Consider the following 9540-nt stretch of genomic DNA (forward strand, 5'->3'; position numbering starts at 1 on the left):
TCACCCGATCCCCCTGCCTGGCGGGCTCCAACTGGAACCCTTGGAGAGGAAAAAACCATTCCTCGGTCATTTCCACCTCCAGTACACCCATGGTGGACTCGACTTCACTTGGACCGAAACCCATTAGGAAAAAGGAAAAGAGATTATTGGGAGAAAAAGAAGAAAAGGGAAAGGGACCTGTGAGACGCCGGGAACAAAAACCTCGAACTGAGAAAAACTGGAGGAAGAAGACAATAAGAAAGGAGAAGGAAGCCAGGTGAGGGTTTATATAAATCCCTCCAATGGCCCAGATCAGCAAAAAAAAAAAAAAAAAAAATCGCTGCTCCCCATTCGGGTTACGACGCGTGTCAATCCAAAAGATAAAACGCCGCATTTATTCCGGGCTGACGCTTCGAACACAGAAGCACCCTATCGAATCATACGGCCCCATCATGAGCCCACGACGCGAGGACGCCTCGGAGAAGGCGTCCCGATAATGAGGCATTCTCGGGAAAGAAGAAACGCCGCCTATTAAAGGCATCTCAAAGCGCCCGATAATTCAAAAACGCGCAATAATTTCAAAATTTTCCATAATAACCCAACTAAAACTACTTCCCGCGCTCAAGCTAGTAGCCAGCTAGAACTAGGAAGTCAGGGGGTAGTGTTGGGAGATTACCCAAGTCACAACACCTCAGAGGCGCTCGACCGAAGAGCACCGACCAAAGAGGCGCTCGACCGAAGAGCGCCGACCAAAGAGGCGCTCGACCGAAGAGCGCCGACCAGAGAAGCGCTGATCAGAGACAAAAAGCGCCAAATAGAGGCGCTCGGCTGGAAGGTACTCGACCGAAGAGCGCCGACCAGAGAAGCGCTGACCAGAGACAAAAAGCGCCAAATAGAGGCGCTCGGCTGGAAGGTACTCGACCGAAGGGCACCGACCAGGAGCAATCCTGCCACAGGACACACCGCTAAGCGACCTGCTCGGCTCGGCACCTCCGCTAGGCCCATGCCTTAGCCGAATACCCAATCACCGCCTAATCCTCCAACAAGTCTGACAACCAAGTACGTAACTCCACTACAATCTGCCACCGTCCCTAAGTCATCAAGGCACGAGATCTCCGCAGGTATTCGGCACGACCTATCATTAATGCCTGAGACCCCCTCAGGCCTCCGATGCACTCAGTCATTAAATGAACACGGCTCAAGATGATCTCCGGATCACTGAACCATCAAAGTGTATGGCTCTCCCTGACCGCCGGTTCACTCAGCAATCAATGCGCCTGCCATCTACGAACCCCAGGCCCACCACGGCCGGCGGTTCAACCACCCCAACGGGTCTGATCAACCGTGACAACTCCCTGACTCCGGTCTGATCCGGCCTTGTTCTCCACAACAACATTAATGAGCGTGATCGCGTCCAATTATTGCAAAAGGAGACAAACTCCCCTGTCACCTCCCAGGTAACGTTATGTCCCTCTATAAAAGGGGCGGGCCCTCTTCCACTACGACACAGAGATTAGCCCCCTCTGACTTAAGCTTTGGAGGGCCGGCGCCGGATAATCCGGCCACCGGCTTTTTTGCAGGACTACCCAGGAGAACACCGCCAGTCGGCGCACCGCCTCCCACCATCCCGGCAGCGGAACTCCTCCCCCTCCTTGGTCCGCGGCAGCCCCCGGGTCCAATTTCCAGCAACAATAGCAATCACTCTTTTTAATCTTTCAAGAATAAATTATATTTCCTCTTAATTTTTTTTTGAATATGTATGGAAATATTAATCAGAAAATAATTCTTTTGAAGCTCAAATTTCTTTCAGAAGTAATTACATTTTCTTTCCTATAAGAATTTTTGGAGTGAGTTGAAATATTTTAAGCTTTAGGATCATTAACTCTCTTCTTAAAAATAGCTTTTCTTTTTAATGATAGAAGCATTTAATTATGCAGGAGTGTATATTCAAAATATTAATTTCTTAGTCATAGTTTTTCAGCAATGTATATATGAAGCACGATAAATCTTTTTAATATCAAAATAACATAATATGTTTAGAAACATTTGTTCGCAATCAAGATCATTGAAAAACACATCATTTAGACTAATTTCAGTACACTTGTAAGATAAAAAATGATATGTTTCAGATGCGTATCAGAACAAACAACCAAGATATCAAAATTAATTCTATTTTTCTTAAACTGTAATTTTTATCTAAGAATCATAGTAAATTATTCTCCAGCATGATGCAATCTTTGAAGCATATAATGAAAATTACAAAAATGTAAAGATATAAGCATTTTATATGGAGTTTAAACTTTTATACTAGGTCATATTCTGAATTACATAAGAATTTTCAAGGAGGCTTTCAAAATTTATAATTTAAGATATGTATGTTCTACATTGTAACTCATCTTAAGTCATTAAGACTGTAAATACATATTTCAAGTACATCAGAGCACATTCAGAATCTTTATTTTTAATATTGAGTTTTGGTACAAATTGGAGGACATTTTAATATGTATCAGAATATTATGTACCAATGTTAGGCAAAATGAAAGATAAATCCGAATTAATTCATTCTGCCTAATTTGCAAATTCAGATTGTTCTTTTCTTTTATTTTTCAAAAGATATTCACTAAAACAAAATGATGTTGTTGTTAATAGAAACATGTTTCAATCAAATTATCTAGGCATAGAGCATTACAAATTATATTTGAACAAAATCCTCAAATTTTTTTTTTCGAATATTGAAAACTCACAATTCAAAACATCATGCTACATGCGAAATATAGTATGCATACCATTAAAGCATTAAGAACAAGTATGTCAAGGATTAAAATCAATTCTTTTCAAATAAAGTTTTTCCTATTTAAATACAATTTAGCACTAATTTTATCCTTTCCAAAAGAATGCTCACACAAGTCTCACAAATGTGCTGAATATATTATGTTTGTTTTGCCTTTCCTTAAGATTGGAGTATTGCTCTTACTTAGCTTATACTTTTCTTAAATAATGTTCATTTTCTTTTCTTTATCTCTCTCTCTTTTTATCATTCTCAAGTAATTTACATGAAAGAGTAGAATAAAGAAATAATCTAATTATGCTTAAGCATTCATAGCTTCTCACAAGTTATTTTAAATCAAAATTTTAAGCATAAACTTGTGCATTTCATGGTTATGCATTACGTAGGCAAAGGTATATTTCAGTTTGGGCAAACCATGAAACAATTTCTAAAAGCATAAGTCAATCAATACATATATAGACATGATATCAAGAAATTAATAATTAAAGACTTTAATCATGCCACAATAAGATTTCTTATGTATAAACTTTTGACTGAAGAAGGTCCTCTCTCTTGTTTGCATATAAATATTTATTGTATCTTACGTGGAGGTGTCCTTCAAGTTGAAATCTCTCATTTTCTTGCTCAAGGATCCTGCATTATTAACAAAATCTTTTTCTTTCTTGAAGGAAAGTCATTAGTTTCTTCAAGATACAAAACATTCATACAACGTATTTCTTAACTACATGACTCAACATAAGATATGACAATAATTGAATATTGAGTCACTTTACTCAAGAGATTGCCTAGATACAAGCATGCACATGTCACTTGAACAGTTCAAGGACAAGCATGTGAGGCAATAGGAAGATTCATCAAGGTCAAATCAATTTCTTGTTTTCAGAACTAATTCAGCTTAGATTCTATTTGCTTAAGATAATTATCAATAAGACATGCTAGCTAAGTTTTAATCAAATTTTCTTAAATAGTTGTTTCTATCATAATTCTGATTGTTACATAAAAGCAAAATGATAAACTATATTCTCAATAAAAGATCTAGTTTTAATAAGAATAAAATGAATTGATATTTCTACAACTAGTATCTTTTCATTGAAAATTCTATATGCATTGCTTGAAGTGTAATATCCAAAGAAACATTTGTTTTAATGGATTTAGCATATCTTTCATTGTTGACAGCATAATATGTACAACTGTAAAATATGAAAGTATGCAACTTTTGATTTTCTATTTTTTTTTGAGTTCACAAGGGTTTTTCTTCAAAAATAGATTTAATAGAAAACCTTATAATATGATAATATGTGATGATAGCAAAAATCAATTAACCAAGTTACTATCACGAAGCATTGTTATTACACAAATTTTTCAAGGGTTCTATTTTTATGTTTTTATAACCCCTATGTGCAATGGTGTTCTTGGTGCAAGAACAATTGTATTCAATACCATTTTCTGTACAAAATTTATCAACAAATTAGTTTTCAAACTATGCCATGATACTTCTTTATTTTCACAGTTTGTAAACCTTTTTCATTTGAAACCTTTTGTAAGTTTGTGCCAAAGCAGAAAATATTTCAATTTAAGTGCCAAGAACAAAACCAACGTTAGTTTTGAGAAATCATCCACAATTACAAAATCAAGAAGCCTATCTCCTAGGTTCACTATCTTAGAGATCCAAATAGGTTCTTGTGGAGAATTTTCAAGGACTAAGAGGTGGAAACAATGTTTTCAGATTTAGAAATGATTCTAGTTTGTTTCCCTAGATGACATGCATAGCAAACTTTGACCTTGCAGAAATTAATCTATGTAAGCCAATGACAAGATCTTTTGAGATTAAGCACATACTAGCATGAGTTGATTTTATATGCCAAAAATGGTTTCTTTAATCTTGGTATTCATGGTGCATATATTCAAAGGCATACCAAGTATACATTCTCATGTTTATGATCAATAAAAGATAATGCCATGGATAAAAACTCTCAATCAAGCATATAGAGAATTTATAGAGTTATTCTTAATAAATTGATTAATCATTTAGCAACTTATCCAACAGTAAGTAAAGCATACTATAAAATAAAATGATTTGATTATATATATATATATTTAAATATTACCTATATCATAAAATTGATTAATACTTGCAATTCATGTTTTAATCAGATATTAAAGCAAAGAGAATGATAAAATGCAAGGATTATTTTTTTTTCATTATTATTTTCATTTCAATTACTTTTCTTAAGTATATTTTAAGTTTCATTCTTTAATATGTGTCTAGAGCACCCAATGTCCAAATTAACTGTTGGAGCCTTGAGTGCTAGACACACCTGCAGAAAATATTTAGGTTTTCAACTTAGGAATCCAAGCTCTTTTGGGTCCTTGCAGGTTAGCTATAATTGTTCCTTTTGGAACCCACATTTTCTTAGTAGCTATTTTGTCCATAGACTTGCAGATTTTAGGATTACAAGGAATGTATTTCTGCATCCTCTTGTTAAATTTAACAAACATAGATTTAATATGAGTAGTAGATAAACCTTCAGTTTTATATTTTTGCCTTTTAAGTTCATCGAATTTGTAATGTACAGATTTAGGAACAGAAGAGATTTTGCTTAGCTTTTGTTCCTGTTTATCAGCATTATAAGAATCTGTTTTAAAATAATTAGAAACTATTTTAACAAACATATTCTTGAAAGATTTTTGAATGTACCAAGGTTGATATCCCAATCCAACTTTATCAAATCCAGCTCTTTGATTATTTATCATTAGGTTCAACTTTTCAGAACTGAAAGTAAATCTTTCAACAATAGGTCTCAATTTGTCAACTTCTTTAGTTAATCTTCTATTATCTTCTGAAAGTAATTCATTATTTTTCTTAAGTTTATCATGGCTTTCAGTGAGAAGTTGGTTTTTCTGATTTAGTTCTTTATTTTTCTCAATTAAAATTTTAGTTTCATTAATATGTTTCTTAATTAGAGTTTCATAATGATTAGACAGTTTCATTTTTTCATTTACTAGGATTTTCTTTTCATTCTTCAGGTTCTTGTTTTTACAAATGAGTTTCTTATGTTCTTTCATTAGATCAAGAAATGCATCATGTAACTCATCAAGTGTAAAATCATGTTTAATTTTATCACATACTTCATATTCAGAAGAGGAGACACTTTGTGTTTCAATACATATCTCGTCCTTGTGTGCCACAAGGCATAGGTTTTCAATATCAGCTTGAATCTCTTCTTCTTCAGAGCAAATTTCAGTTTCACTAAAAATATTAGTGCTTTCATATTTAGCCTCTAGCATATTCCATATGTCTTTAGCAGTTATGCAAGAAGATGTGCAATTAACCTCATTCTCATCTAATACACAATATAACAGCTTTATGGCTTTTGAATTTTGTTGGGTCATTTCCTTATTATGATTAGTGTTTGTGTTTATCCCATTGACTATAATACCCCATAAATTATAATCAAGTGATTGTATGAAGACGCGCATGCGTGTTTTCCACTGTGTGTAATTTATACCATTAAATAGTGGAGGTCTATCAATCAATTGTCCTTCTCCTAAAAAACTATCTATTTGAGTTGTCATGATCTTTGGCTTTTTGACAGTTAGGTCAAAATCAACAGATAAGAAATTATAGAGCACCTGCTCTGATACCACTTGTTGCCCAAGTTGACAACCCAAGAGGGGGGGTGAATTGGGTTTTTCTAAATTTTTGGTGTTTTAAAAGTTTTCTTGTTAAGAGCGGTGGAAGCTTTCTTAAGTTATTTGTGTGAACTTACCCTAGAGCAAAAAATCAAATATAAAGCAAGAATAAATACAAGAACAAGCACAACACAAATAAAACAATATATAGTGGTTCGGTGCACCCCAAGCACCTATGTCCACTCTCCAAGCCTCTCCTTGGGAATTCACTATAATCTGTCGGATTACAGTTGGATTGTTTTCCGGGCTCACAATCCAAAACCTTTACAATTGGTTTTCCGGGCTCACCAATAAACCTCAATGTTGGTTTTGCGGGCTCACCAACAACCTAAGTTGGTTTTTCGGGCTTACCAATAACCTGAGTTGGTTTTACGAGCTCACCAATAACCTACGTTGGTTTTACGGGCTTACCAACAACTTACAATGTTGGTTTTACGGGCTTACCAACAAACCTTACAACAAGAGTAATAAGTAAAGAATGAAAGCACCTAAAAGAGCAAATAAGGCAATTATAAACTACAAAGAAGAGTTTAGAGAATGTTTATCGTTTTGGAGGAGCTATTCTCTTCTTTGTCAAGCTTGCTTCACTTCACAAGGGTTGGTGGAGCTATTGATGACTCTTTGAAACTGCTCAACCACTTCCTTTTGGCTCTTAAGATGAAGCAATTGAATGAGGCTTGCTTTTTTAGGATTTTCTCTTGAATGTGCTTCTTGATTTCCAAAAGGTTACTTCCTCTGATTAATAGTGCCTCTTAAATACTTCCCCAACCTCTAAAGAACACTTTCCTACCGTTGGAATGGAGAAAGTAGCCGTTTATAGCCGTTGGGGACTTAAAAAATAATTCTGCAGAACTAGCCGTTGGGCTGTCATCCGTGCTGGGGTCGGCCCGAGCAAATTTGGGGTCGGCTCAAGTTACTGTTCATCAAGCTGGGGTCGGCTCAAGCTTTTCTGGGGTCGGCTCAAGAAAACTTGGGGTCGGCCCTCTCAGTAAATTCCAGAAGGCTGTATTTTCAGATGGCTGAAGCTGGGGTCGGCCCGAGCTTTTCTGAGATCGACTCGAGATCTGTGCCATTTGTGCCATTTGTGCCAGAATGCGCCAAATTGTGCCAGGGTCGACTCCATTTCTTCTGGGGTCGGCTCTAACTCTGTTTTTCTGCATCTTTAGGTTAGATTTGCATATTAAACATATAAAAGAAGTAACAACATTGCAAATCATTTCTTTTTCCTTAGGATGCTTGGCACATTAAAGTTTAAGCTTATTAAGCATGTAAATGACAGAGTTAAGCTTCAATTAAAATAACTTGACTCTAAGGCATATTAAACTGTAAATTAGTTCTTTTCTCAAGTTCTTCCAATATAATTTGTTTTTAGATGTACTCTTGAAGGTTCTTTTAAATGTATCAAGCAAAGCGTATCAAGGATGTATCAAATCTTTCTTCCTTACTCACTTATGTACTGGATTAATTGAGTTAATAGCATTAGCACTTCCATATGGCCTCAATGGCTTTGTAAGCATCAAAATAATACTAGGATCCTCAGAGACATTACCAACTCTCTTTGGATATCCTCCCTCAGCCCGAATCAGTATCGAGCCAAGGCTTGCCACTCTGTCTCCATAACTTTGCTACGGATCATTAGTTCATGGAATCAGATGGTGTAGTCCTCCACGGATGAACTTTCTTGGCGGTGCTTCAAAAGATCTTCACAGAGGATCTCTTCATAATCAAGAGAAAGAAACTTCTCCTTCAATTGTAGTTTCATCTTTTTCCAATCGGTGATGGGAGGCTACAAAGGCGATGAAGCTTTTCCCCCATGCTGTGCCACAAAACATGCGCTTGTCTCTTTAGCTTCATTTTCATGAATCGAACCTTTCATTTGCTGGTAATGTTGTGCCACTCGAATTAATCTTTGAGGGACATCAACCAATCTTGGAAGGCCCTCGGATCCATGCTTCCACTGTAATCAGAAAGATCGACACGTACCCGACGATGCTTCATCGAAGTCGTCGCATTCCCGGTGTTGCTACTGCCAATATAGGTTCCCAAAATTAATCCCCATACGAGGATTGATTGGGGGAGGTACTCGGGGACCCCTTGGGTGGCGTTGAGGTGGAAGACCCCTAGGAGAATGGATCTCGACATTGGGATCTCCTCCTTGTGGCACTTCTGGATTTTCTGGGTGTTCATGGGTGCCAAAGTCATCTTCATAGTTGTTTGGCTTGAAGAAGACACGCTCTCAAACGGCTTCCATGTTTTGGTTCAAGGCAGCCATCTGATGGAGAAGTTCATCCATCTCCTCAGCAGGTTGCCTTTCGTTGTTGTAGGAGCAGCCGGTGCGGGTACTCATGGTGATCAAGAATTTTCGTTCTGATACCACTTAATGCAGACGAGGATGGGTGCTTGCTAAATCTTAGATGGATGGTGGCTGATCTCCCTTTTTTTTTTCTTTCTTCTTCAATGGCAGCTAAGGTTCTTGGGGTGGAGGAAGGAGGAAGATGATGGATGTGGCTAAGAAGTTTAATTAGGTTCAATGGGTTCAATGATTGGTGGTTGAAATCGAGGATGGTGCTAGCTTGGATTAGAGGTGGATGGACTTTGGTTTGGACCCAAAGTTGATTGGGATTAGGCGTGAGGATTGTTGGCGTGAATGAAGAAGAGAAGTCTTAATGAGATTAGGACTCTAGGGTGGCTTGGGCATGAGCAAAGGAATGGGGTATTAGCATGAAGGAAAATTAGGATATTTATAGAATGAATGAGAGAGTCTCACCCTCACTCAATCCAATAGTTGGCGTGAAGAGCTGGATAGTCTCACCTATCCCTCTTCAGCCCCTCTTGGCGTCCACCAAGGGAAAGCAAGGAATCTTTTCTTTCATGTGAAAGATCACAATTTTTTTTCAAAACTCTCTGATCTGAATTTTATTCTTCAACCTCTTTTATATAGAGCAAAAGGTTGGAAAAAGTAGGACTCTTACAATCTAAAATTTTAAAACAAGGACTCCTACTAAATATGGTCTTTTTTAATTTAATTCAAATAATTGACTAAATCAATAAGCTAACTAAGATTTCCTCTTGACATTGGA

The sequence above is a fragment of the Phoenix dactylifera genome, unplaced genomic scaffold (genome assembly GCF_009389715.1).
Source record: "Phoenix dactylifera cultivar Barhee BC4 unplaced genomic scaffold, palm_55x_up_171113_PBpolish2nd_filt_p 000141F, whole genome shotgun sequence".
Classification (NCBI taxonomy): Eukaryota; Viridiplantae; Streptophyta; class Magnoliopsida; order Arecales; family Arecaceae; genus Phoenix; species Phoenix dactylifera.